The sequence below is a fragment of the Giraffa tippelskirchi genome, chromosome 9 (assembly GCF_054371585.1).
Source record: "Giraffa tippelskirchi isolate mGirTip1 chromosome 9, T2T-mGirTip1v1.2.pri, whole genome shotgun sequence".
NCBI lineage: Eukaryota > Metazoa > Chordata > Mammalia > Artiodactyla > Giraffidae > Giraffa > Giraffa tippelskirchi.
The window spans coordinates 178,618-206,499 of NC_137283.1; the positions used below are offsets into that span (position 1 = coordinate 178,618).

The 27,882-nt window shown below is 47.1% G+C and overlaps 1 long non-coding RNA gene and 1 pseudogene across 3 annotated transcripts in view; one reads left to right on the top strand and one right to left on the bottom strand.

Moving 5' to 3' along the window:
- The window catches only part of LOC145520236 (uncharacterized), a 66,434-nt gene that overhangs the window by 16,294 nt on the left and 22,258 nt on the right, over positions 1-27,882 (bottom strand). The window contains exons 4-9 of one of the 3 annotated variants that reach the window (XR_014064330.1): positions 24,224-24,360; positions 23,773-23,866; positions 17,543-17,872; positions 15,848-16,021; positions 15,166-15,287; positions 14,565-14,728 (exon numbers count right to left, since the gene is read on the bottom strand). The exons of 1 other annotated variant lie outside the window; for it this stretch is intronic. This is a non-coding gene — a long non-coding RNA (uncharacterized LOC145520236). Of the gene's footprint in view, positions 1-14,564; positions 14,729-15,165; positions 15,288-15,847; positions 16,022-17,542; positions 17,873-19,165; positions 20,984-23,772; positions 23,867-24,223; positions 24,361-27,882 lie in introns of those variants that run through there. One more of the 3 variants, XR_014064329.1, reaches the window with a different exon arrangement.
- Positions 3,063-9,965, top strand: LOC145520242 (histone-lysine N-methyltransferase PRDM9-like; annotated as a pseudogene).

Consider the following 27,882-nt stretch of genomic DNA (forward strand, 5'->3'; position numbering starts at 1 on the left):
TAGCAAATAACAATCTGAAAAGGAATTTAAAAAAACAATTCCCTTTCAATAATGTCAGCATTAATAAAATAACTTGTCACAGATGTAATGAGGATGACAAAACTGGCACACTGTAAACTATACATGATTGCTGGAAAATATCCTAAATACATGTACAGATATTCCATAGCGATGGAAAGACTTAAGATGGCAATACCATGGAATGCATCTTCAATCTGAAATGAAGATTCAATATGAATTACAAAAGGCTGAAAGGTTGTTGCTAAACCATGAAAGGTGCCAGGATTCTTGGCCTCCAGAGGAGAATTCAATCCAGGGCCAGTGACGAAGCTTGATCGCTCAGAGCTTTTGTGTCATAGTTTTATTAAAGTATAAAAGAGAGAAAGCTGCTGACACAGACATCAGAAGGAGGTAGAAAGAGTACCCCCTGCTAGTCTTTAGCCAGATGTTATACAGCCACTAACAGTCTGCTAATTAAAGAAAGGCAACGTCTCAGAGAATGGCACCAGGCCCCTCACCCACAACAAGCATTGAGATAACATTGACAGCAGGTGAGTCATCCCAGGCCATAAAATGATTGACCTGAATCTTGAAGAAAGGCAGATTTCTAAGCAAATATATTGTTTCATTAACGTAGATTAGGAGAACAAGGTAAGAGTAAAACATACTGGTTTGTCAAGTCGGTTCTGAGCCTTTAGGAGAACCAACTTGAAGACAGAGTCTAGGGTAAATACATAGCACATTAACATAACTTAAGACAAACATTTCCATAAGAAAAATGCATTGCTTACCTCAAGGTTTGAGAAAAGTTAAGTTCAGGTGGAGCCAGGAGTCGTCATGGCAACACAGATTTTTAAGAGAAACTTCCTTTTAAATTTGTATACAGAAGGGCAAAAAATGCAACACTAGTTTTTTTCCTCTCGCCTCTTAAGAGAGAGAGAAAAAAAAACATTTGACACTTGCAGCCTATTCCCTCTGTCCGGAGACCCCTGGCCTTCCTGCCTGTTACCCTCTCGAGGCCTTTAGGAAGCAATACACAAGCTGACCCTAACATACACGTGGAGTGACAAGGGACTCCAAGGAGGCAAAACAATCACATGAGTCTGCAGTTCAAAGGGCCTCCGGTGTGCTGTGCTAAGTCGCTTCAATCATGTCTGACTGTCAGAGCCCGCCAGGCTCCTCTGTCCAGGGGAATTTTCCAGGCAAGGATACTGGAGTGGGTTGTCATGCTCTCCTCCAGGGGATCTTCCCAACCCAGGGATCGAATTCCTGCATTGGCAGGTAGGTTCTTTACCACTAGCACCACCTGGGGCAAAAGTGCCTAAATGGAGATCAGGGAAACCCAGTTAGGAGAAAAGAGGAGGCTCAGAGAAAAGGAAGTGAGGGAAGGAGACTCTTAGTCACATTCAGAGAAGCCCAGCAGGTAGTTCTCCAGGTGGAAGAGGAGGAGGAAGCAGGCTGGAGCTACATAGAAGACGAAAGAGGGAACTAAAGCAGAGGCCCCCAACCTCTAGGATCTGATGCCTGATGATCTGAGGTGACGCTGATGAAATAACAATAGAAACAAGTGCCCGCTCACTCAGCCAACCCTTTGTGACCCTATGGACTGTAGCCCACAAGACTCCTCAGTCCATTGAATTCTTCAGGCAAGAATACTGGAGCGGGCTGTCATTTCCTTCTCCAGGAGATCTTCCCGACCCAGGGATTGAACCTGGTTCTCCGCGTTGCAGGCAGACTCTTTACCAACTGAGCCTCCAGGGGACAGAAATAGAAACAGAGCACACGGGAAACGGAGGGCACTGGACACATGCTGGGGAGGAGGCTCATTACAAACCCCGGAGCCAGGGTTCCCGGAAGGATATCCCATTCTCCCTTGGACCGTCCTCCACCCTCTCTGGGTCTCAGTTTCCTCATCTGTAAAATCATGGACAACTGACTATAATTCAATCCTGGAACCCAAGCCTATTGAGAGGGATGGGAAATATTACTCCAAGGCCTGGATGACAGACCAGATTTAAAGAAAAATATGGCATTGCTGCTTTTCAGTCAAACAGACAAATACAATCCAGGAAGGAGTCCCTGGCCCTGCGGGATTTGCCTAGGGGTCTAGTCTGGGAAATTCTTACACATTCGGAGATGGCTCCGAGCTGGATTTCCACAAACAAGAACATCCATGCAAAGGACAAGCCTGCGGAGCTCTGTGCCCATCAGCCACGGGAAGAGACTGCCTCCCGACAGCCAGCAGCATTTACAAGTGACCTCCTAAGGCCATCACCAAACTTCAGGGGCACCTCTGGGTTTTCTGCTTCCCTCACTTTTCTGACTCTTTTCTTAAAAACACGCACATTTCTTCATAGAATGCCACAGTGGAAGGAAAATAGGCCTTCAATTTTAGACCTCAATTTGCAAAAAACTTGAAGCTTTTTTTTTTTTAATTAAAGCGCAACATAATTTAAAGATTTTACACGTTCTAATTATTCAATTCCAAAACACCACACTTATTGCACAGGGTCCCCATGGAAAGGCCCCCTCTCAGCAGGACAGCCACAGATGCCACCATGAAAGGTCAGCAAGGTGCCCTCCTCCCTTCTTTTCTGCCTGGGTGGCCGCCAGGCTTTTAAATCCATGCACCCTACTAAGTTTCTAGGGTGCAATTCGTGGACCCCTCCCTTTCCCATCCCAGAAGGTGGTCAAGGGCCCGCTGGGCTGCAAACTGCCCCAAGCAGGGCTGGGCCAGCCGGCCAGAGGAAGGGTTGTGGAGTCCCAGCAGGTGAAATCACCAGGCAGCATAAATCCCTTGGACTTCCTGGGGATCTCGCTGCGGGCACTGGGCTGCTTGGGAAAACCGCGCGGGTCTGAGATTTACGCGACGGGGTAAAGTGGTAATAAAGGCCTTGACCCCAGTGGCGAGGCCTTTCTGCGACCGCCAGGTTAGGGGGCTCCGAGACTGTGCCAACAGAGAGGGCGGAATACGTGGTTCCCTGCTCCGCCCTGCGCCACCGAGCCCCAGTTCCCTTACCTGTGGTCCGCACCTCTCCGCTCCGCTCACTGGATGCCGAACGATGGGGACCCAGGAGCCCACGAAATGGGCGCTCCCAGCCGCAATGGAGACCCCTGAGACCCGGGACCCGCTGCCTAAGAGCTCGGAGGAGGCGCGCTCCGCCCCCGACACGGCCGGGTGTGCTCTGCCCGTACGCCCGCTCCCAGGAGAGGCACGCGGGCCTCGCTACTGCCGCCAGGTGACATCCATCCGCGAGCAAATCCACCCCACCGAGACAATCCGAGCTTTCTATCCGCTGATCTGTCTATAATTCAGGGATAAAACTATGACTACAGAAAGGAAAGATGACCTGACCTAGGATGGCCATGATATTCTATAGAACCAGAGTAAATTGGTTAAAATAAAAAAAAAATTTCTTGGAAATTGTAAAGCTGGTTCTTTTGCATATGCAATTAAGAACACTTAGCTTGTTAAAAGGCCTGCCTAGGGCAAAGCTTGAAGTTAACCGTTTCCTTGAAAAACACTGCCCACTTTGCCTGAGATCTCAGCTTTGGGTAAATGAGAACTTCAAGCCCCCCCCCCCCCTCAAAAAACAGGAGGTCAAAGAGATATTTTAGATCTCAGGCGGAAAACTAGAAGATCTCTGTCTGTCTGTCTGTATGGATTTATGTATGTATCAGTGTGTCTTCTGTTTTTTGATAATATTGCTGAAGTTGGGAGTTCTTATTTAAATAACCTAAAGAAAGGAAGCCCTTTCAAATCAAACAGTTCTAAATACAAGAAAAAAATTGACCTAAATGAATTTTAGATTCATGTGAACTGGGAAATAGTCAATATTCAATATCTAGTATTTATTTTTTTCGCTACTCTAATATCGACATGTCTAAGAGTCATTAACATTAAGCATAAAATTTTTATAGTGCCTAGGGTTATTCTAAGGTAAATATTGCTATATTGTTATATGTCACAAGCTTGTCAACAAAGAAAGTGCCTCTAAAAACAAACAAACAAAAAAACTAAAAAATGTAAATGCGATATGAGCTTTTAGATAAACTATTAAAAATAATTATATTGTAAAATATCTGTCTATAATAGTCTCGATTGAAGGCAGAGGAGAAGGGGACGACAGAGGATAAGATGGTTGGATGGCATCACTGACTCGATGGCCATGAGTTTGAGCAAGCCCCGGGAGTTGGTGATGGGCAGGGAAGCCTGGCATCCTGCAGTCCATGGGGTCCCAAAGAGTCAGACACAACTGAGCAACTGAACTGAACTGAACTTACAATAGTTTCTCCAGATTTTGGTTACCTGAATTTCTATCGTTGTGCTAAACTAAGTGGTGTATTGAATAGCTAGGTCATTTCCAAATACATTAAGGTTATGAAACATTCACTACTTGACAGGACCTTCCTCTTACACAGAAACTAAAGAGGTTTCTGACTGTCCATGAATAGTGCCTGGTGCCATCCTAAAATGTTCACTGTAAGAAAGCAATTTTTTTTTAGATAGTATCACTGATACGTATGTTCACCAATCTGTAGAATGCCAATATAAAAGTCAGTTCTTGGTTGCTTAAGGAAAATGTATGTCTTGTTATTAAAGAAGGTATGAGGAATGAAATCACATTTTATGAAGGAAAAAGAAGTAGCTCTGACTTACAGTTTCTGGCAGCTTCAGGGTGGGAGAAGCAAAGGAATGGGTACAGAAAGGGATGAGGAGGTTTTATGGAAGGTGGGCCCCCGGAAAAGAGCTCTGTGCCTAGAACAAGTTTTCCTGAGATGCCGAACTGCCTTTGCTAATGGATTTTAAGTTTCTTTACCTCTTAAGTGATCTGTTCTAGGTTTTCCTTTGAAATCTTTTGTTAACTTTGGGTAAGTGGGTAAGTATTGTTTCACAGTGACTTATGTGATCCTATCTGACTGTTATAAACCCTTTTGATATTTATGAACAAACCTTCCTAAATAATTGACTTCTAGCTAACTTTGGGATGCTTCAGAGAGCCCCTGAGACCTCCCAAAGAGAGATATTAAACAACCTGAGTTCATTTGGCCTGTTAAACTACACGGGAAGTGTTGTCAGAAGGAGTGATGAATCTTCTGAAGTTATATTGTATGGTTGATGATACCAATATAGATATCCTAGAAATTATGTGACATTCGTGAAAATCTGATATGTTCTGGTAAAATGCTGTCAGTTATAATTCTAGTTATCATATTAAAGTGTTTCAAGTCACAGCAATGACCAGATTACTTTGTCAATTTCAATTTAATCAGGTTTTAAACATGCCTTCTATGGTTTCACACTGATGCTTTTGCAAAAATACTGCTACTTCAAGATATATGGAAAAGATTTTTCTAAGCTTACCCATAAACAAAATTTTTTGTTTGTTATCTGGTGAGCTAGTATCAGACTGGAATTTAGTCTAGTCTCTAGGTTAAGAGAACACAGTTTTCTTAGAATGCAGCTTTTGATCACAGATTATGAATTTCTTTACCTTTCAATGATTTATATTTGTTTTTATAACCTTTTTTTTTCCTTCGGTAAAGTAAATAAGCATTATTTAAGATTATGGTACATGTAGGATGGACCAAGCTTTCCCCACTCCTGCAAATTCCCTTAATCCCTCAGATTCTTCTCATGGGGCCAAGGTCTCACTTCCCAGAGGAACAATCCAAGCTTTTTATCAGCTGATCTGCCCCTGATATCAGAGTCAATTTGAGCACTATCTGGTCTATAATTTAGGCATGAAACTATGACTACATAAAGGAAAGATGACTTTTTGATGCAGGATGGCCATGATATTCCTTGGACTTCAGAGAAAATGGGTTAAAATGAATCGTTTTTTTTCTTGGAAAACGCAAAGCTGGTTCTTTTAGCATATGCAGTTGAAAACATCTAGGTTGTTAGGTCAGTTTTCATTCCAGTCCCAAAGAAAGGCAATGACAAAGAATGTTCAAACTGCCGCACAATTGCACTCATCTCACACGCTAGTAAAGTAATGCTCAAAATTCTCCAAGCCAGGCTTCAGCAATACATGAACCGTGAACTTCCAGATGTTAAAGCTGCTTTTAGAAAAGGCAGAGGAACCAGAGATCAAATTGCCAACATCCAATGGATCATCGAAAAAGCAAGAGAGTTCCAGAAAAACATCTATTTCAGCTTTATTGACTATACCAAAACCTTTGACTGTGTGGATCACAATAAACTGGGGAAAATTCTGAAAGAGATGGGAATACCACACCACCTGACCTGCCTCTTGAGAAATCTGTATGCAGGTCAGAAAGAAACAGTTAGAACTGGACATGAAACAACAGACTGGTTCCAAATAGGAAAAAGAATATGTCAAGGCTGTATATTGTCACCCTGCTTATTTAACTGATATGCAGAGTACATCCTGAGAAATGCTGGGCTGGATGAAGCACAAGCTGGAATCAAGATTGCCGGGAGAAATATCAATAACCTCAGATATACAGATGACACCACCCTTATGGCAGAAAGGAAGAAGAACTAAAGAGCCTCTTGATGAAAGCAGTTGAATCCATACAGGCTGAAGAGCACCAGTGACAGCAGAGGGAAATAGTTCTTCTATTTCTTCCTACCAAAAAAATAAAAAATAAAAGAGAGAAGAAAACTTGTAACTCTTTTTCTGACACTCAGATCACCAAAGGGAGAGATTGCTATGAGTATATGGATGCAAAGGACACGTCTTTGGCCAACTGGATGAGGTGAGTGCAGTGAGTCTGCAGTTTGTAGATGTTGCTCTTCCCTCAAGCCCACACCCCTTTCCTCTCAACCTGTCTCCCTCAATAGCTTTCACATCTTCTTTCCTCTTTTCTGTCCATATCATGCTCTTTTATTTCAAAAGACATTAGAAAGAAAGAAATAAAAATATAGCATGTGCCCTCAAAATACAAGTCTATATGCTGAACAAAACTGGGGGACTTGAAAACAACTTGAGGAGTCTAGATTCACCAGGGACACTTTAACTCACTTAACTGACACTTACCAAGCACTTTATGTTTCAGTTTAGACAGTGAACTTCATTACTGAAGCAGATCACACAACCCATGGCCTTTTGGAGAACATACTGCAGACAGACATTAGCCAGACATTTTAGGAATAGTAACTTTAATTTTTCTATTTTGAGTAACTGCACAGCGCCAGGATAGTCTAACACAGGAGATGTTGAGTCCATGTGGGCAACAACTTCCCCAGGCTCGGTTCCAGTGAGAAGTGAGCCCTGAGGCCTGGGAAGGAATGGGAGGCAGGAGGGCCGTGAGCATGGCCATTCTCTGAGGGCCTCTCCTTTCATCAGGGCAGGCAGAAAGTGACTAAACTATTACTGTTCTGGGTCTCAAGCTATGTCAGAGCACGCTCCAAGTTTCCATGGGAGGAGTGGGCAAGTGAGTAGGACCCTGGATACACACGGGGAGATTGAAGAAAAGCCTCGGGAGAGAAGGCAGGCTGGGGTGAGCGCTGAGGGCTGCGTGCTAGCCGAGGAGCACCAAGTCCTGTGGAATGAAAGAGGTGAAACTTTAATTTAAAGTTTAGCGGAGCTGGAGGTCACCAGCCTCATGGACAGTCCAGGTGGAGACCAGTCTAGAACTGGGCTCTGGAAAATGGCTAATTAGGTAAGGAGAGAAAAGCATTCCAGCCAGGAAGAGGACCAGAAACAGGATCTGGAAATAGGAATTCACACGGCCTGGTCAAAGGTGTGAACAGAAGGTCTGCATGAGGGGCGGTGGGAGCCACGGCGGCCTCAGAGCCTGAAGGCAAGGAGCTGGGCATGGCCCGACCCTGGAGGGCACTCGTTACCTGAGGTTTCTTTCTGTCTCCCCGCCTCGACCCCAGGTACGTGAACTGTGCCCAGGACAACAAGGAGCAGAACCTGGTGCCCTTCCAGTATCACGGGCAGATCTTCTACCAAACCTGCCAGGCGGTCAGGCCGGGCTGTGAGAGCTGCTGGTCTGGTACGGGGACGAGTATGGCCAGGACCTGGGCATCAAGCGGGACAGCGGGGGGGAAGAGCGAGCTCGAGGCCGGGAGAGGTGAGCGCCACCCCTCTTCCAGCGCCCCAGCCCATCCTGGGGACCCTCCGTGGTCCGATTCCGAAGCAGAGTACAATCCAGTTCAAAGTCAGTCAAGTCGTCATTAAAATGCCTCAGAATTTGATTCATTTCATATGACTATTAGGAAAGATTTTTATATTAAAAATGTTAGTTCTAATTTTCAATATTTCATGTAAAAACTATGTCACATCACCTTCTGCTGAAAGGCTCAGAAGCAAAAAGCAAGTTTCCCAGCACCTACCCACCCTCTCCGCTCTCCCTGTTTCCTCCTCATTTCCTCCCATTTCTGAGCGACACGTGTGCAGTGATTTGCATTCAGTCACTGTTTCAGTTGGTTGTCATGTGAGCTCATACTCTGCACCAGACAGGGCTCCACGCACCGAAACAGACAGAACCACTGCCCTGGGGCAGCACAGGCTTCATGCCAGACAGGGGCTGGTGCTCTGAGGAAAACAGCGCAGGAAAAGTGCCTCGGATCAGTGTGATCAGAGGGTGGGCTGTGGCACAGGATGGTGGGGCAGGGTCTCTGCAGAGATAACACCCCTGGGAAAGGATTCAGGCAGGGGAGCAGCCAGTGCCGCAGCCCCAGGGCCGGGACGAGAGGCTATGCCAGTGGTCGCAGGAGGAAGCACAGAGGGCGAGGAAGGAGGCTGGACCGGAAGCCTCAGGGCCCGTGTCCACGTGCAGGCCCCAGGGGTCTTCCTGGGTGACACAGAACAACCGTGAGGCTTTCAGCTGCAAGCGGCACGTTCTCTGTTCTGTGACGATGCTTTGGTTCATTTTGGGGAAGAGACAGCAGCGGGGAGTCCCCTCAGAGGTCAGTTCATTGCCAGACATGAGGGGAGAGTGGGCTGGCTGAAGATGCACGGGAGTGAGGGTGTGAGGAGTCTGGCTGGAGATGTATTCTTAAACAGGACTTCCTAGTGCATGCTAAATGGACTAAGACTGAAGGAAATAAATGAGGTATGAATACAAGTGAGGCTTGAGAAAGGACATGCCTTTATTTTCTGATTTATGGAAAACTGAGAGAGGAGCAATTTGTGAACCAGTTGGGGCAGTAGGAGCCAGAGACCTGTAGTCAGTGGGACCTGGGCCACTCGGTCTCGTCCAGTCTGAAACCCACTTCCTGCAGAGATCGGCACAAAAGCTGCTCTTTGAACCAGGAGCCCCACGGTCAGCTTTACTGACACCTGCTCTAACTACCCCCTGTGCTCCCTCCCATATGCAGAGAGCTCCAGGCCAGGCGCCCCTAACTTAATAGACCCTTTCCCCTCACAGGGAGCTGCTCAGGAAGATTCCACCTAAGTCATCAAGAGTCTTATCTCTCAGTAGGGTAAAATACCTGTGGCCACGGTGACATGACTTTTCAGATACTTACACGCAGGGAAAGGTCCCTGCAGATCCACCTCTATCAGGAGAGACGCTGCCTCTGATGCTGCGGGAAGGAACCTACTCTGGGTGATAATGTAGAAAAGGCCCTTGACACAGGCTTCCTGGATTTCTGTAGATGTAGCGAATAAGAATGGAATGGAAAAGTGGACTGTAAAGACACACTTGGTGGGAGACAAATCATGCGCTGTCAACACTAAGATGATTAGTAGGCAGGCCTTCTCATGGCAAACCAGCTACCTGACCAAAAGCTTCCTCTTTCAGCAGAACCGAAGCCCAAGATCCACCCGTGTGCCTCCTGCTCTCTGGCCTTCTCCAGTCAGAAATTCCTCAGCCAACACGTCCAACGCAGTCACCCCTCTCAGACGCTCCTGAGACCATCTGCAAGAGACCACCTCCAAGTGGAGGATCTCTGCCCAGGCAATCAAAATCAGCAGCAGCGATATTCCAATCCACACAGCCCGAGTGACAAACCTGAGGGTCACGAGGCCAAGGAAGGGCCCTAACTTTTGCTGAAAAGCATAAGGCTGAAGAGGATTTCAAGGGCCTCTTCCTATTCACCCAGAGGACAAATGGGGGGTTCTGGGGTGCATGAGAGAATGACAGAAGAGCCCAGCACAAGCCAGAAACTGAATCCAGAGGACACAGGCAAATTATTCATGGGGGCAGAGGTCTCAGGGATTATAAAAGTCACATGCAGAGAGTGTGGGCAAGGCTCCACGGATAGGTCAAGTCTCATCACACACCAGAGGACACACACAGGGGAGAAGCCCTATGTTTGCAGGGAGTGTGAGTGAGTCATGACCAACAAACCACATCTTAGCCACAGGAGGGTTACTGCAGCCACCCCATGCCGCAGCTCTAAGGGGGCCTCAGAGGAGGTCTATGACCTGTTACTGTCCCCAAGAGTATGAGGAGAGACTTCCCAGGTGGTCTAGTGCCAAGACTCCAATGCAGAGACCCATGTTCAATACCTGATTGGGGAACTAGCTCCCACATGCTGCAACTAAGACACAGAGCAGCCGAATAAATAAATACATAAATAAATATTTTAAAGAAAGAGTGTGATAAGCACAGAATTAATTGATTAAATAGACCTTCCACTTTCCTGACAGGAGAGGAGGTAGATAAACAGCAGAGGGCTTCTTAAGTGTTCCAGAGATGTTCATGCCAATTGCCTTTGTGGTTTTTTGTACTCCTAATAAATTTTGTCTCCAAACAAATGTGAAGCCCAGACTATGTACTCATTTCCCCCTTATTTCTGAGAGCAGTGGGGTCCGGTGGTAGCTGAACCCCTGGGGTGGCATAATTTTGGAGCCAACTCAGTTAGGTCATGGGACAGTCAGTTCCTGGGTCCAGGGAGAGGAATCTAGGGTTTGAGACAGACTCTTCAGTGAAGGGAATTCCCCGGCCTCCTGGGAAGTGTGGCCTCTCCTCCTTATAGACCTTGACCCTCCTTTGGCCTCTCCTGGTTGCCCTCTGGTTTCCTCTGACTTCTGTGGCCTCGAACGTGAAGGCCTCATGCACGTGTGTGTGTGCATGTGTGTGCATGTGTGTGTGCCTGGCTCAGCCTGGGCCATCTGGTCTTTGCTGCTCCCTCAGGGTCATCACAGCATCTGGACTCCAGATTTGACCACAGGGGTCCAGTTCTCAGCCCTGCCCTCAGCAGCTGTGCAACCTGGGGCAAGATGCTCAGCCTCTCTGTGTCTCTGTTCTCATCTGTGACACACGGTGGAGGCAGCAGCATTTTAGTCTGATGCATGAGCACAGGGAGAATCTGGCAGAGGCTGGCTGAGAAGGCAAGCCCCACCTTTGCTGTTCTTGGTGTTTTTTTCTTTAACCTTTTCTTATTTTTTAATTGAAAGATAATTGCTTTACAGAATTTTGTTTTCTGCATGTCCTTCAGCCCCTACACCTTCCAGGTCTTCAGAGCTAGACGAGGAAGGGACCGTTTAGGCACTCGGCTGCCCTGATGAGTGTGTGTGAGGTCAGGGGTGCTAAGGGAGGGCGACCTCCCTTCCCATCACTGCCGTTCCTGCTGAGCGGGGCAGCTCCAGAGCCCCTCCACAGACAGGCAGTGCCAACAGTCATCCACCCTGCCGAGAACAGAGCCTGGGGCCACGTGTGCAGGAAGTCCCTGTCCGGCCCCCATCCCACCCCCACACGGAGGGTCCTCGAAGCACACACAGCAGCTTCTCTATGCATGGGCCTCGTACCTGTGTCCACGTGCTCTGGTCACCGCTGTCGCGACCTTGAAATTCTTAACTATGGAATAGTTCATCCTTACACGTCCCTTATACGAGTGAAGTCTGATGGACCCCGGGGTGTGCTGTGAGCAGAGCAGATGCGCACAGCAAGGGTCCCAGGGGTGACCAGGCTGCACGAGGGGACAAGGTGGGCACACAAGGCCCCCCGGTGAGTGAAGGTGGGGACCGCATCAGGAAGCCACGCTTGCTTTGACCCAGAACTGAGCTCCGACACAGAGTAGAGACAATGGCGTGCTAAAGAGTCGACCACACCCTCCCCTCTGTGAATGCCCTCTGCCCTGGCCTCATCCTTCCAGGATGTGTTCAGGAGGCTGAAGTTCGCCCGGTCACCAGAAGACACCAAGGGAAGAGTGGGCCGCGGGACGGGGGGCAGAGAGTGCAAACTCCAGGACTGGGGGCAACGGCCAGGCTTCCGAAGCGTCTCTACATGAACTGTGTCAGTAATAACCAACCACTATTACTTTCTCGTTTCTTTCATGCTTTCTTAAAGGAACACGTTTGTCTGTGGCTTGGTTTCCCTACAGGAAGGGAAGCCGTATAGAGTCCCCATCTTCTGCGGCTTTAGGCAGGGGCTGCGGGAGGGAGAGTTAGGGGTGGTGCAGGCAGAGGGGCTTCAACTGAAACACGGTGGGGACCGAACAACTTGCAGGGGCTTCTCACCTGCACCTCCCACCGGAGCTGGGCCTGGAATCCCCTGGAAGCCTGAGCAATTAAAGCTTCTCCTTCCCCTCTGCTCCCCTCTCTTCCGCTCAAAAAGCTGGCTTCTGGGCCAGCCCACAACACCCCCAAATCCCCCATCACCCACAGCCCCGCACAGGCCCTCCCTCACAGAAGGGGGACGACCTGCATGGTGGCGGGGACGGTATGTGACCCCAGAGCTTGGGGTCTCAGCTGACCTTGAGCAATGGGGCTGGTGCTTTCCACAGCCTCCCAGTCCAGGGAGCTGCCAGCAGCCACAAGCCACGATCTGAAGCGGGGTGTGGGGTGGGGGTGTGAGCTGTCTGAGGTCCCATCCTGTCCCCACGACAGCGGCCAGGTCTCACCTGACACCGTGACTGCTCTGCACGGGCACACAGGACAGCAGCAGTCACGGGGCCACCACAGGCTCCACTCTGACTGCAGCGCTCCCATGGCTGTACCAGCCTCGCCTGCGCGCTGCTCTGCTTGGCTGCCAGGGCTCGGGGACCCTGCGTGAGTTGGTAAGGGCAGAGCTCCAGAAACCAAGCCTGTCTTCAGCCGCCAGACCCACCCTGGTTGCCATACTCATGAGCCCAACCGGTATCTGAAGCCTTTGGGAGAATGACACCACAGACGCTGACCTCAGAGTTCAGGATCCTGAAAACTTACTAAACAGGTTGCTTTTAGTCTTTTATTAAAGTAGGAGGTTGGCAGGAAGGGGGGAGTGGAATGACTTCCTTGGTGGTGCCATGGTTAAGAATCCACCTGCCAATGCAGGAGACACGGGTTCAATCCCTGAGCTGGGAAGATCCCACCTGCCATGGAGCAACTAAGCCCATGCACAACTACTGCAGCCATGAAATTAAAAGACGCTTTCTGCTTAGAAGAAATGTTATGACCAACCTAGCATATTAAAAAGCAGAGACGTTACTTTGCCAACAAAGGTCCATCTAGTCAAGGCTATGGTTTTTCCAGTAGTCATGTATGGATGTGAGAGTTGGACTATAAGGAAAGCTGAGCGCCAAAGAATTGATGCTTTTGAACTGTGGTGTTGGAGAAGACTCTTGATAGTCCTGTGGTCTTCAAGGAGATCGAACCAGTCCATCCGAAAGGAAATCAGTCCTGAATATTTGTTGGAAGGACTGATGCTGAAGCTGAAACTCCAATCCTTTGGCCACCTGATGCGAAGAGCTGACTCATTGGAAAAGACCCTGATGCTGGGAAAGATTGGAGGAAGGAGGAGAAGGGGACGACAGAGGACGAGATGCTTGGATAGCATCACGGACTCAATGGACATGAGTTTGGGTAAACTCTGGAAGTTGGTGATGGACAGGGAGGCCTGGTGTGCTGCAGTCCATGGGGTCGCAAAGAGTCTGACACGATTGAGTGACTGAACTGAACTGATTCTTAAAGATCTTATTCAGAAAATCAAAAGACAAGCCACAATCTGGGAGAGAAGTATTTGCAAAACTCATATCTGATGAAGGATTTGGACTCAAAATAGACAAAGACCTCTTGAACAACCCCATAAAAAATGAGTAAAGATCTGAACAGACACCCAGCCAAAAAAAGATATACAGACAGTCAAGAACAAAAACACGCTCAACATCATACACCATTAGGGAATTACAAATTAAAATCATGAGATATCACATCACACATATTATTAGGACTGTTAAACTCTAAATATATGACAATATCAATTACTGGAGGCTGAGGATCAGCAGGAATGCCCCCTCACTGCTAGTGGGACGCATGCACAGCCACTTTGTAACACAGTTGGGCAGTTTTCCCCGAAGCTAAACAAACCTCACCTTGGGATCCAACAATCGTTATTTCCAGTATTTAAGAAACTGCTTTGAAAAATCCATGCCCAAGTGCAAATGAAAATGAACTTAGGCACAGCAGCGCTATTCATAATAGTTAAAAACTTGAAGGCAAGTAGAGTAGGCCACCCCAAAATAAGCCTCTCTGGTGTGAGGATTATTCACGTCGGCTTCAATGGAAAAAAAAAAGAGGACTCTCAGTCAACTAAGTAGAAATTGCCTTTTGTGAAGGACATTTACAACAGAGAAATCTCTGCATTTAAGGGTTGCCCCTGTTTGCACCAGAAATAGAATGATAATTAACTCAAGTAACTTATCAATGGAAAGGTCTCACCTTAAATCTACCAACAATCATCCTTCTTTACTGTGTCTTGCATGATAACATTCCATAACTGGCTTCTCACATTCCTCAAGATCTTCTGTCTTCAGCTGAAGGTGGTATTTAAGATGATGGCTTGGACATTTCAGGGAGTGACTCAGTTTTCTTTGGTAGCTCCCCTGTATACAGTAGGCATTTGTTGTTTTAGTCACTAAGTCATGTTCAACTCTGGGATCCCATGGACTGTAGCCCCGCAGGCTCCTCTGTCTATGGGATTCCCCAGGCAAGAATACTGGAGTGGGTTGCCAACTCCTTCTCCAGGGGATCTTCACAACCCAGGGATCAAACCTGTCTCTCCTGTTCTGCAGGCGGATTCTTTACCACTAAGCCACCAGGGAAGCACAGAGGAGGTATGCTACTGTTTTTTCTCCTGGTGATTTGTCTTTTATTATGGAAGGGCAGAATGAAAATTGTTTTTCCTCCCATACACATACAATAGAGTATTACTCATCAGTAGAAAGGAATGAACCACCAACCCTCAAAAGGCATGGTTAAATCTCACGTGCATATTACTCAGTGAAAGAACACAGTCTGAAGAGACAGCGTGAAGCCTGACCTCATTGATGAGGGATGGGCTCGGTTTGGTGGGTCCTCCTGTTTCCTGGATCTCAGAGGGAGCAGGCTTCAGGGGGCCGTGGAGCAGATATGTGCAGTTCTGCTGCAGATAAGAAATTCAAACTGAAATAGAGATGAATATCTTATGACTTCTCCAAAATAGTTACAGAACAATCGAGTGGAAACCATATGAAATGAAGTGACTGTAAACACAAACTGTAAAACTTACACCAAATTCACTCAGATTCATTAACAGACATTTAAAATGCAAAACAATCAAAATTACATGCATATATAAGAAAATATACATGACCTTGGCTTTGGTCTGCAGATCATGAGCTTTGAGTTTTAACACAGAAAACACCAATATACAAAAGATAAAAATAGTGTGGCCTTTATAAAATTAAAGATTTCTCCCCTGAAAGACCTTATTCAGAAAGTCTAAAGACAAGCCACAAACTGGGAGAAAAATATTTGCAAACACATCTAATAAAGGATTTGGACCTAAAATAGACAAAGACCTCTAAAATAGCCCCAGTTTAAAAAAAAAAAATGGGTAAAGATCTAAACAGAAACACCTAGCCAAAGGAGATACGCAAGATGCTAAATATCATAGAAAAATTATACAAAAGTATCATACTACTAGGGAATAACATTTAAAATCATGAGTTAACACACCGCACCTATTAGCACTGTTGTGCTCCGAATATATGACAGTAGCGATTGCTGGAGGGTGACGAACAACAGAAGCTCTCCTTCGTTGCTGGTGGTGTTGCAGGAAGGGGGACCCCTTCCAGGCCCCGAAACTGGTCTCTTGTCTAACAGCCGGAAATGAATTGTCCGAGGAGACACACGTGCTGACAAAGAAAGAGAATTTATTGGGAAGGGCGCTGGATGGAGAGCAGTAGGGGAAGGGAACCCAGGTTTTATGGTGATGGGATTAGTTTCCAGGTTGTCTTTAGCCAATCATTCTGACTGAGAGTCCTGCCTGGTGGTGCTGAAGGAGGAAAGTAGGCCGAACAGATTCCATCTTGGAAATCAGTCTCCATCTTGAAACCACTGTGAACTTTGGACTATATGCCTGGGTGCTCACCTGATGGACACTAAATAATGTGCCCAGTATCCATGGAGACGACGTAACAATTGGAAAACCGACCACCAGATAAAAGGCCTTCAGGACTCCTACCGAGAAATCCCGTCACCAAGGGAGTGTACTAACTTACCCCAAAGCAAAACAAATTATCTGTACAATACCTATTGATATATGTTACCCTGTTTATCCAACTAAGACTTACTGCATATAAATCATAGCTAGCCTTGATTGTATCTCTCCTTTACACTATCCAGACTAGTTTCAAGGAATTTGGGGATGTGGGTTTGGGCACGTACACTTGTGGTATATAAGGTCGTCACAAAAACTGGTCGGGGTCCTTGGCTAAGAGGAGACTCTGCCTTGGGCCCACCAGTGTAATAAATTGCTCTCCACTATTTGCGTTGTCCTTCTGAGTGAGTTTGCCTCCGGAGAGCGTGGCTACAACAGTGTACATCCTGTTCAGCCAAGATGGATGCCAGCGAGGATTCTGGGAGCTGGTCTGACATGTGGTGTCTCCTTTTGACCTTTCCCGAACTCTTTCGGTTAGTAGTGGCTTCTGAGTTCCTGTTCCTTACCAGGACCTCCAGTGGTAAAACAACTCATGCAAATGGTTACCATGGTGCCTGGGCAGGTTGGGCGGTTTCAGTCAGTGTGCTTCCCCTAACAGTGGGATGCCTGTACAGCCACTGTGTAAGACAGCTGGGCAGTTTTTTCCACAGCTAAACAAGTCTCACCTTGGGATGCTCAGTACTTAGTCAACTGCTTTGAAAACCTATCTCCAAATTCAAACAAGGATGAAATTATGCACAGCAGCACTATTCATAATAGCTAAAAACTTGAACAAATAAGGATACCCTTCAACAAATGAATGCACAAGCGAAGTGGGATACATCCATGTCAAGGCAAAGAGAATATGCCGCCCCCAAATATGCCTTTCCAGCATAAGGAATATTTCAGTCTCACTAAAAAAACAAAACAAAACAGGAATCTCAGAAAACTGTATGGAGATTCCTTGGCTATGAAGGACATTTACAATAGAAAAATTTCCATATTTAAGGGCTGTCCCTCTTTGCACCAGAAATAGAAGGATGATTAAACCTCCAGTAGCTCTTTTCAATGCAGGAGCCCTGACTGAAATCTGCAAACAAGCATACACTTCTTTACTGTGTTTTGCGTGATAACCTGCCAAAACTGGCTTCCCCTCCCCCAGGGACTTCCTCCTATTGTTTTTATCTGAAGATAGTATTTTAAATAATGGTCTTGGACGTTACAGGGAGTACCTTACTTTTTCTGGGTAGCTCCTGTATATACAGAAGGTATATGCTTAGTCGCTCAGTCATGTCCGACTCTTTGCGACTCCATGGACTGTAACCCGCCATGCTCCTCCGTCCAGGGGGCCTCTCCAGGCAAGAATACTGGAGCGCGTTGCTGTGCCCTCCTCCAGGGGATCTTCCCAACCCAGGGATCGAACCCAGGTCTCCCACATTGCAGGTGGATTCTTTACCATCGGAGCCGCCAGGAAAACCCATACAGGAGGTATACAGGTTATTAAACTTCTGTTTTTCCACTGGTAATCTGTTTTTTCTTTTTTACAGGGGAAGTCTCTACCAAGAATCTGGAAGGGTAGAAGGAAAATTGTTTTTCTTTACAAGCATATGCAATGGAACACTGCTTAGCAATACAAAGGAATAAACCATCAACTCATACACTGTTAGTGAAAGAATCCAGTGTAAAGAAGCTGCACACACTATTGAACTCAACGAGGCAGCAGTTGTAACCAGGGAGGGTTAATTTTAAATTTACACTGGATCTGCTTCTATGACTGTAACCTTTTTTTTGTTATAATAAATATACATAATGGCCTGCCTCTGGGAGATAATCTGAGCCCCCTATGAAGGACTGTAAGGAAGTGAGACTAACACATCCCCCTGCCTGAGGCTTGCCATTCTAGGAGACATCTGCAAGGATTGAAAGGTCTTCTTGCTTTGTTTCCTCACCTCCCTCCATTTCTGATCCATAAAAAAGCGTGGCCACCAGGCCCTGACAAGATGGATATTTTGAGGCACTAGCCTGCCGTCTTCTCAGTCAGCTGGCTCCCCAATTAAAGTCTCTTCCTTGCCTGACACCTTGTCTCTTGGATTCATTGGCCTGTTGTGCGACGAGCAGAGTGAGCTTGGACTTAGTAACACAGTGAGCAGGGCATGAAGCGGGATCTTAATTCCCTGCCCAGGAACTGAACCTGGCCAGCCTGGATGAAAACCAGGAATCCTAGACATCAGAGCAGCAAGGGCTACAGGCTAGAAGATATTTTCCCTTGACTCTTTGTCCCAGGGAAAAATGCATTTATCCCGGAGGAAGAGCCTGTAAATGCAAGTATAAAATTCATTATCATAGACACAGCGCAACAACAAGTGGGAGTGCACAGAGAGACACTATTTGTTTAGTTGAGACAGAAGCAAGGCAGAGACGCACATCCGGAGGGAAAGTGTGTGGGCAGCCCCCCTGGTGAGGAGGAGCGCAGTAAAGAGGCGGTTAAGTCATTCACACAGGTCGAATCTTCCGGGTCTTTGTCTTCCTTCAGCCAGTTACCTGGTTTCTTTTTCAACCTGATCTAAGCTGGGACCCTCCCCTTGGTGTGCACACACCCCTCAGCCAAGATGGACCTCAAAGTGAAAGGAGGCGCCAGACTCATTCTGGCCTGGCACTGTCCCCAGACTTTCAACCCACAAAGAACCTTCCTGTGCATGAGGAGTGTCTCCTTTGTCCCAAAGGAGGGGGAGCAGCGATTCCTGACTCCTCTTCTCACACAGGGTTTTGCCCTTCTTTGTCCTTGCCTTGACTATTACCTTGACTATTGCCATGACTGTTACTTTAAGGTGTTTCCAAGAGACAAACCCTGGCTATTTACCCTGTTGCTGTTGCTACTGCCATTTCAGAGGGCAAACAGGAGGCTGATTGTAAATGCCGTAACCGGAGTCCAGCTGTCCCTTGTCTCAGGAAATGCTAACCATTGTGAGTATCCAGCTGAAGCCCACTTCTTCATGCCCCGTGAAATGCAAACAGGAGGCCAGTTGCTAGTGTCTAACCTGGAGCCCAGCTATCTCCTACATCAGTGTGACCCCATTTATGACATCCTGGATGAGGCAAAGCTACACAGATAATAAGCAGATCATGGGGTGGGGGTTTAAAGGATTCCATGTGATACTTTAGAATGGATACCTGTCACTATGCATTTGTCTGAGCCTGCAGATGTGTATAGCCCAAGGGGTCGATTATAATCTATTTGACTTTAGTTATTTTGGGTGTAGGAGTGGAACACACAATGGGACACCGCATCTGACTGTAGTAGAACTACATAGAAAAACCTCACTGTGCGGGATGAGGCAAAAGGCACTGACAACTGTGGGAAAGAGCAGAATCTGTAGACTAAAGGCAAAACGGAGCTTCATAAACAGTGGGCTTGATTTTACAGAGGTCTCTCCAGGGTGTGGCAGCTGAGAATGCTCAAACCTCTGAACATGTCATCTGGAAAGGAGCAGCACACAGAGAAACGGCGGAGGGTGGGCACCGGGTTCCTCACTGTGGGACTGACAGCTACACATAAAGGGAGAGAGGGCCTCTGCCCTGGTGACCCTGGGTCTGGGCTTCCTGGGAGGATGACGTGGGGAGCTGACTGGCCGGGGAAACGCACAGACCTCTGCACTGGGAAGGCCCTGCCCACGTAGGAACCTCACGCCCCGTGGTTCCCCCATACCTGCTGGAAACACTCAGCCCTCCATGATCTGCGAGGTGCAGATTTTAAGACATTCTTGACCCCAGGCAGGTACAGGAGTGTGAGGGTCTTCCTTACCCCTAAGCTGTCCCAGAAGCCAGGCCCTGAAGGCTGGAGCCAGGATGGGGATGCCTGGGCCTCTAACCAGCAGCTGATTGGAAGGAGGAGCCAGTCCTGAGGGCAAGAGCTCCCTGTTGTCTGTGAGCCCTGGGGCCCTCATGGGACTCATTCCCAGTGAGGACACGGGCAGGGCCAGCAGTGGTTCTGTTTTCCCAGGGACCCTTTGATGAAAAGGCTTCCTGGGTGGCTCAGTGGTAAAGAACCCATCTGCCAATACAGGAGACACAGGAGAAGGGGATTTGATCTCTGGGTTGGGAAGATTCTCTGGAGGAGGAAATGGCAGCCCACTCCAGTATTCTTGCCTGAAAAATTCCAAGGGCAGAGGAGCCTGGCGGGCTACAGTCCCCAGGGTCAGACATGACCGAGCATGGTCACACGCCCTTTGATGAAACATTGCAACACTGGGCTCAGAAGTCTCCTGATAGGGTTTCAGACTCTGACATGGGGGTTTTATAGGAACAGAGAAAGAGGCTGAGCTCCTGACAGGCAGCCCTTTCTGGCTCTGAGTTGATTCCACCAGGACTGCACGACAGTCACCCGCGTGGAGTCTGCTATGACCCACATGCCCCCGCCCGGCCTCTCCTCTTCCTGCGACAATTCAAGTGACATTTCCAGCCTGGACCCTCTCCCAGACCAGGTGCATCTGTCCAGCCACCGCATCCCCATCTCACCTTGAGGGCCAAGAGGCCTCACAGAGGACTGTGATCCCGCTGCTCCCACACCCAGGAGGCAGCCCGACCTCCCCGGGTTGCTGAGCCCAGACGCCCAGGGCCTCCCAGTCTCCCACTTCCTTGTGCCCCAGTGACTGCCAGTTGCCCCTCCAGAGCCTATGGCCAGTCCCCACACTGATTTCCCTCTAGGGCCACAACCTTGGTTCAAGCCTGATCCCTCCATTAGGCCCTAACAAAGCTCCCTGCCCCCACGGTGAATCTTACACCCCATCTCAACATGGTCCTTCTGAAGCATAAACTGTGGAACCACATGCTGGGGTCATAGGGCAATATTTCCAGACTTAGCGAAGCTCCATGGCAACCACTGTCATGGGCCATTCTGTCTGTCATTCGTCATTCTGTCCCTTGGACTTCCCCGGTGGTTCAGATGGTAAACAGTCTGCTTACAATGCAGGAGATGCAGGTTCAATCCCTGGGTTGGGAAGATGTCCTGGAGAAGGAAATGGCAACCCGCTCCAGTATTCTCGCCTGGAAAATCCCATGGACAGAGGAGCCTGGTAGGCTACAGTCTATGGGGTCGCAAAGAGTCGGACATGACTGAGCGACTTCACTTCGCTTTTCACTTCACATTCTGTCCCTAAATAGCAAGTTCCAATCTCCATATTAGGCAAGGTGGGCAATCAAAAGACCCCCAAACCAATGAGAACATCATCCCATCTCATAGGAGCTTTCTTTGTCCTGAGACTATAACAATTGACTCAAGCCCATGAAAGAGATCAGCTCTTCCTGGTCAGTCAGGAAGTCTGCCCGCTGTCTCATCAGTGGCCCTCCCTACCTCAGTCCTCTGTTCTCAGCAAATTCTCTCTAAAATACTGTCTGCTCTGCCTGGGTGTCTCTCTGTCTCTCTCCCTGCCATGTAAGGACACAGTGTTGCACATATTATCCTTTGCTTATCCTCACAACACTCCCTTCCCCATGTAGTTACATATCAGAAAGGCCACAGAGTCACTGAACTGCTAGACTCAATTACTGGGCTATTGAAACCAGCCCAGCACTGTTTTTGTCAAGATCCTAACACCTCTGTTCCTCATCACCAAGTCCTGACTCCAGTAAGTCCTCATCTTATATAAGCCCCTGGACTCCTCATAGGAGGGGGCTCAGTTCTCGAAGCATGACCCTATGGGGTTCCCCTCTCCACTGGCTGGAAATTTCTTTTAGGAAGTTCTATGTTCTGTAACTTCAGAGTTAAATTATTATGCCTTCAAAGATTGTATAAGGCATTCAGCACAGACGTTTTTCAATTTATAAATCGAGCCAAAGCAAAAGTCCTATTTTTAAATCAGAGGTTCTGGGATGGCCAGAGTAGGGTAAAGCTGAGGAAGTCAGGCCCTTTTTGCCTCAGTTCCGCTCAGTTCAGTCACTCAGTCTTGTCCAACTCTTTGCAACCCCGTGGACTGCAGCACCCCGGGCCTCCCTGTCCATCACCAACTCCTGGAGCTTACTCAAACTCACGTCCATTGAGTCAGTGATGCCATCCAACCATCTCATCCTCTGTCATCCCCTTCTGCTCCTGCCTTCAATCCTTCCCAGCATCAGGGTCTTTCTCAGTGAGTCAGTATTCGCATCAGGTGGCCAAAGTATTGGAGCTTCAACTTCAGCATCAGTCCTTCCAATGACTATTCAGGACTGATCTCCTTTCGGATGGACTGATTGGATCTCCTTGCAGTCCAAGGGACTCTCAAGAGTCTTTCCAACACCACACTTCAAAAGCATCAATTCCACGGCGCTCAGTTTTTTTATGGTCCAACTCTCACGTCCATACATGACTACTGGAAAAAACCATAGCTTTAACTAGACGGACCTTTGTCAGCAAAGTATGACTCTTCTTTGTAATGCGCTGTCTAGGTTGGTCATAGCTTTTCTTTCAAGGAGGAAGCGTCTTTTAATTTCATGGCTGCAGTCACCATCTGTAGTGATTTTGGAGGTCAAGGGAAAAAAAAAAATAAACACTCTCACTGCTTCCATTGATTCCTCATCTATTTGCCATGAAGTGATGGGACCGAATGCCAAGATCTTCGTTTTCTGAATGTTGAGTTTTAAGCTAGCTTTCTCACTCTCCTCTTTCACTTTCATCAAGACGCTATTTAGTTCTTCGCTTTCTGCCATAAGGGTCCCATCATCTGCGTGACTGGGGTTATTCAGGCAGCCTCTCCCTCTCCTGGTGCTGGGAAGCCCAGTTCCAGCCTCCTGCCTGCGAATGCAGCCTTCTAACGCCTAAGAACCCCCAGCAGTGCACTGTGGACCCTGAAGGGACCCGTCTGGAAGGGCTGTTTGTGAGATGCTGTAGGGGGAAAGAGGTGAGACTCAGGCCCTGTCTTCTTTGCTCAGGCACATCTCACTGATTCATTGCCCAGCCCAGGAAGCCAGCTGGCCCTAAGGCTCCGCTTGCCCCCAGGATCCAAAGGTGGGCATGGTTAAGTGCTGCCACCTTGTGGCCATTTTCTGTAACTACAACATGACCACAGGCATCTAAGCTCAATCCGCAAGGCCTGGGCTTCCCTTCCAGCCTTCTGCCCCCAGGGAATGGCAGCTGATGTCCAGGAAGCCACCTGCCAAAGGAAAATCGCCCTCACACCCTTAAAGGAGAAGAAAGAAAGAAAAAAACAGAAAGCACAGACGCACTCAACCTCCCCCACCAAACAAGGCGTTCAGTATCCCTGATTAACGCAGGAATGCCAATCGAAAGGACAATGGGAAGTCACATTGCAACACTCACAAATGCCAACATGACAGTGCTATAGGCAATCAACGTGGCAGAGAGTCTGGAGGAAGAAGGACCGCCCTGGATTGTGGGTGGGAGCGCCCATTGACAGCAGCTGCTAGAAGGGAGACGGCGGACTCTGAACGCCTGAAAGAAGCACTCTCAAGTCAGGCCTTATGTCATTCCCGCACCTTGGCCTGTATCCTGAGAGCTCCATCGATCAAAAGGTATATGCACCCCAACAGACCTCCAGCACTGCTTCCTTCAGGAGCCTAGATGTGCAACCTGCAAAATCCCCAACAAGAGACTGAAGCTTAAAGAAAACGTTGTACACAGATCCGGTAGACGGTTTCTCACCCACAGAAAAAAAGATAGGGAAAGTAGGGAACTCCAACTGTGGGAGACACGGATGGATGGCCCGTGAAGGATCAGAGGCCAAGAGTAGTCAGGCAGGCAGAGGAAGAACTGGGTATATGAGATCTAGTCTAGGCCAAGTGAGGACAGACATGGAAGGCAACAAATTGACATCCCAGAAAGAGACGCTGAGAATTCAAAGTCAAAAAAAGGGTTTTGGAAAGAAAGAAAGAGCATGGCCTGGGACAAATTAGCAGGTAGGTACCCAAAGCGAAAGCAGATCTGTACCTGTAATGAATCACCGACGTGGACTGTACCCTTTCCTCCTCCCTTCCATCCACACAGACATACAACTCTGTAGCTCTAAGAGATGATCCGTACCAGTTATCTGTTATCTTCCTGCTTTCCATTGAAAAAAAGGGTACCTGGGGTAGAAAAGGCGTGAAGACCTGATGCTCACCACTCTGCTCGACCTCCTAAGGCAGATAGTCCCCCCAACACCATAGAGAAAACCCATACATGACTTCATACCTGAACCAGGGGACTGTACAGAGACAATCGTCATAGCAGGTCAACTGGACTATGCTGCGGGTAGTATTGGCAAGATGGTAAAGAAAAGGGAAGAAAAGCAGTGTCTACTGTATGACGTTCGACCTCTCTAATTTGGGACGCTACCGCATCCCTGGAGGCCAAGCAGGCTTGAGTCCCACTGCTGAACTGGGGTGGGGTCAAAACAGTCTGGCAGTGAACAATTTTTAAAGGTTTAGTGTGTGCTGTGTCAGGCTGGGACAAGATTACATTGTGGGATTGAGGCCGCTCAGAATTTCAAGGCAAAATTAAGCCAGTCTTCACCTCTGCTAGTCCTGGGGATCTTAGCTCAAGCCTCCTTCCTGACAATGCTGCCTCCTGGCATAGAAACACCCTCAGTAGTGTACTGTGGACCCTAAAATGATGAGTCTGGATTGGGTGTTTGTGTGATGCTTTATGGGGAAATAGTAGCGAGACTCAAGGCCTTTTCTGTTTGTTCAGGTAGAATCCAGATAGACAGTTCAGGTAGAATCCAAAACACAGAAAACTAATTAAACTGATCACAACAACCACAGCCTTGTCTAACTCAAAGAAACTATGAGCCATGCCATGTAGGGCCACCCAAGACAGACGGGTCATGGTGGAGAGTTCTGACAAAATGTGGTCCACTGGAGAAGGCAATGGCAAACCACTTCAGTATTCTTGCCTTGAGAATCCCATGAACAGTAGGAAAAGGCAAAAAGATAGGACACTGAAACATAAACTCCCCAGGTCAGTAGGTGCCCAACATGCTGCTGGAGAAGAGGAGACAAATAGCTCCAGGAAGAATGAAGAGATGGAGCCAAAGTGAAAACAATGCCCAGTTGTGGATGTGACTGGTGATGGAAGTAAAGTCCCATGCTATAAAGAGCAATACAGCATAGGAACCTGGAATGTTAGGTCCAGGAATCAAGGTAAATTAGAAGTGGTCAAACAGGGCAAGAGTGAACATCAACATTTTATGAATCATTGAACTAAAATGGACTGGAATGGGCAAATTTAACTCAGATGACCATTATATCTACTACTGTGGGCAAGAATGCCTTCGAAGAAAGGAGTAGCCCTCACAGTCAACAGAAGAGTTGGAAATGCAGGACTTGGGTGCAGTCTCAAAAATGACAGAATTATTTCTGTTCGTTTCCAAGACAAACCATTCAATATCACAGTTCCAAGTCTAGGCCCCAACCAGTAATGCTGAAGATGCTGAAATTGAATTATTCTATGAAGACCTACAAGATGTTCTAGAACTCACACCCAAAAAAGATGTCCTTTTCATCATAGGGGACTGGAATGCAAAAGTAGGAAGTCAAGAGATACCTGGAGGAACAGGTAAAATTGGCCTGGGAGTACAAAATGAAACAGGGCAAAGGCTAACAGAGTTTTGACAAGAGAACGCACTGGTCATAGCAAATACCCTTTTCCAACAACACAAGAGAAGACTCTACACACGGACATCACCAGATGGTCAACATAGAAATCAGATTGATTATATTCTTTGCAGCCAAAGATGGAGAAGCTCTATACAGTCAGCAAAAAACAAGACTGGGGGCTGACTGTGGCTCTATCATGAACTCCTTATTGCCAAATTCACACTTAAATGGAAGAAAGTAGGGAAAACCATTAGACCATTCAGGTATGACCTAAGTCAAATCCCTTACGATTCTACAGTGGAAGTGAGAAATAGATTCAAGGGATTAGATCTGATAGACAGAGTGCCTGAAGAACTATGGATGGAGGTTCGTGACATTGTACAGAAGACAGCGATCAAGACCTTCCCCAAGAAAAAGAAATGCAAAAAAGCAAAATGGTTGTCTGAGGAGGCCTTACAAATAGCTGTGAAAAGAAGAGAAGTGAAAGGAAAAGGAGCAAAGGAAAGATATACCCATTTGAATGCAGAGTGCCAAAGAAGAGCAAGCAGAGATAAGAAAGCCTTCCTCAGGGATCAATGCAAACAAATAGAAGAACACAATAGAATGGGAAACACTAGAGATCTCTTCAAGAATATTAGAGATACCAAAGCAACATGTCATGCAAAGATGGGCACAATAAAGGACAGAAATTGTATGGACCTCACAGAAACAGAAGATATTAAGAAGAGATGGCAGGAATACACAGAAGAACTATACAAAAAAGATCGTCATGACCCAGATAACCATGATGGTGTGATCACTCACCTAGAGCCAGACATCCTGGAATGTGAAGTCAGGTGGGCCTTAAGAAGCATTGCTACAAAAAGCTAGTAGAGGTGATAGAATTCCAGTTGAGCTATTTCAAATCCTAAAAGATGATGCTTTGAATGTGCTGTACTCAATATGCCAGCAAATTTGGAAAACTCAGCAGTGGCCAAGAGACTGGAAAAGGTCAATTTTCATTCCAGTCCCAAATAAGGACAATGCCAAAGAATGTTCAAACTACCGCACTATTGCACTCATCTCACATGCTAGCAAAGTAATGCTCAAAATTCTCCAAGCCAGGCTTCAACAGTACATGAACCATGAACTTCCAGATGTTCAAGCTCGATTTAGAAAGGCAGAGGGATCAGAGATGAAATTGCCAACATCCATTGGATCATAGAAAAATCAAGAGAATTCCAGAAAAACACCTCCTTTATTGATTACGCCAAAGCCTTTGAATGTGTGGATCACAACAAAATGTGGGAAATTGTTCAAGAGATGGGAATCCCAGACCACCTGAACTGCCTCCTGAGAAATCTGTATGCAGGTCAAAAAGCAATAGTTAGAACCAGACATGGAACAATGGACTGGCTCCAAATGCGGAAAGGAGTACGTCAAGGCTGTACATTATCTCCCTGCTTATTTAACTATATGCAGAGTACATCATGTGAAATGCTGGGCTGGATGAAGCACAAGCTGGAATCAAGGTTGCCAGGAGAAATATCAATAACCTCAGATACACAGATGACACCACCCTTTTGGCAGACAGTGAAGAGGAACTAAAGAGCCTCCTGATGAAAGTGAAAGAGGAGAGTGAAAAAGCTGTCATAAAACTCTACATTCAACAAACAAAGATCATGGCATCTGGTGCCATCACTTCATGGCAAATAGATGGGGAAACAATGGAAAAATAACAGACTTGATTTTTCGGGGCTCCAAAATCACTGCAGATGGTGACTGCAGCCATGAAATTATAAGATGCTTGATCCTTGAAAGAAAAGTTATGACCAACCTAGACAGCATATTAAAAAGCAGAGACAATGTTTTACTGACAAAGGCCCGTCTAGTCAAAGCTATGGTTTTTCCAGTGGTCATGTATGGATGTGAGAGTTGGACTAGGAAGAAAGCTGACTGCCAAAGAATTGATGCTTTTGAACTGTGGTGTTGGAGAAGACTCTTGAGAGTCCCTTGGAATGCAAGGAGAGC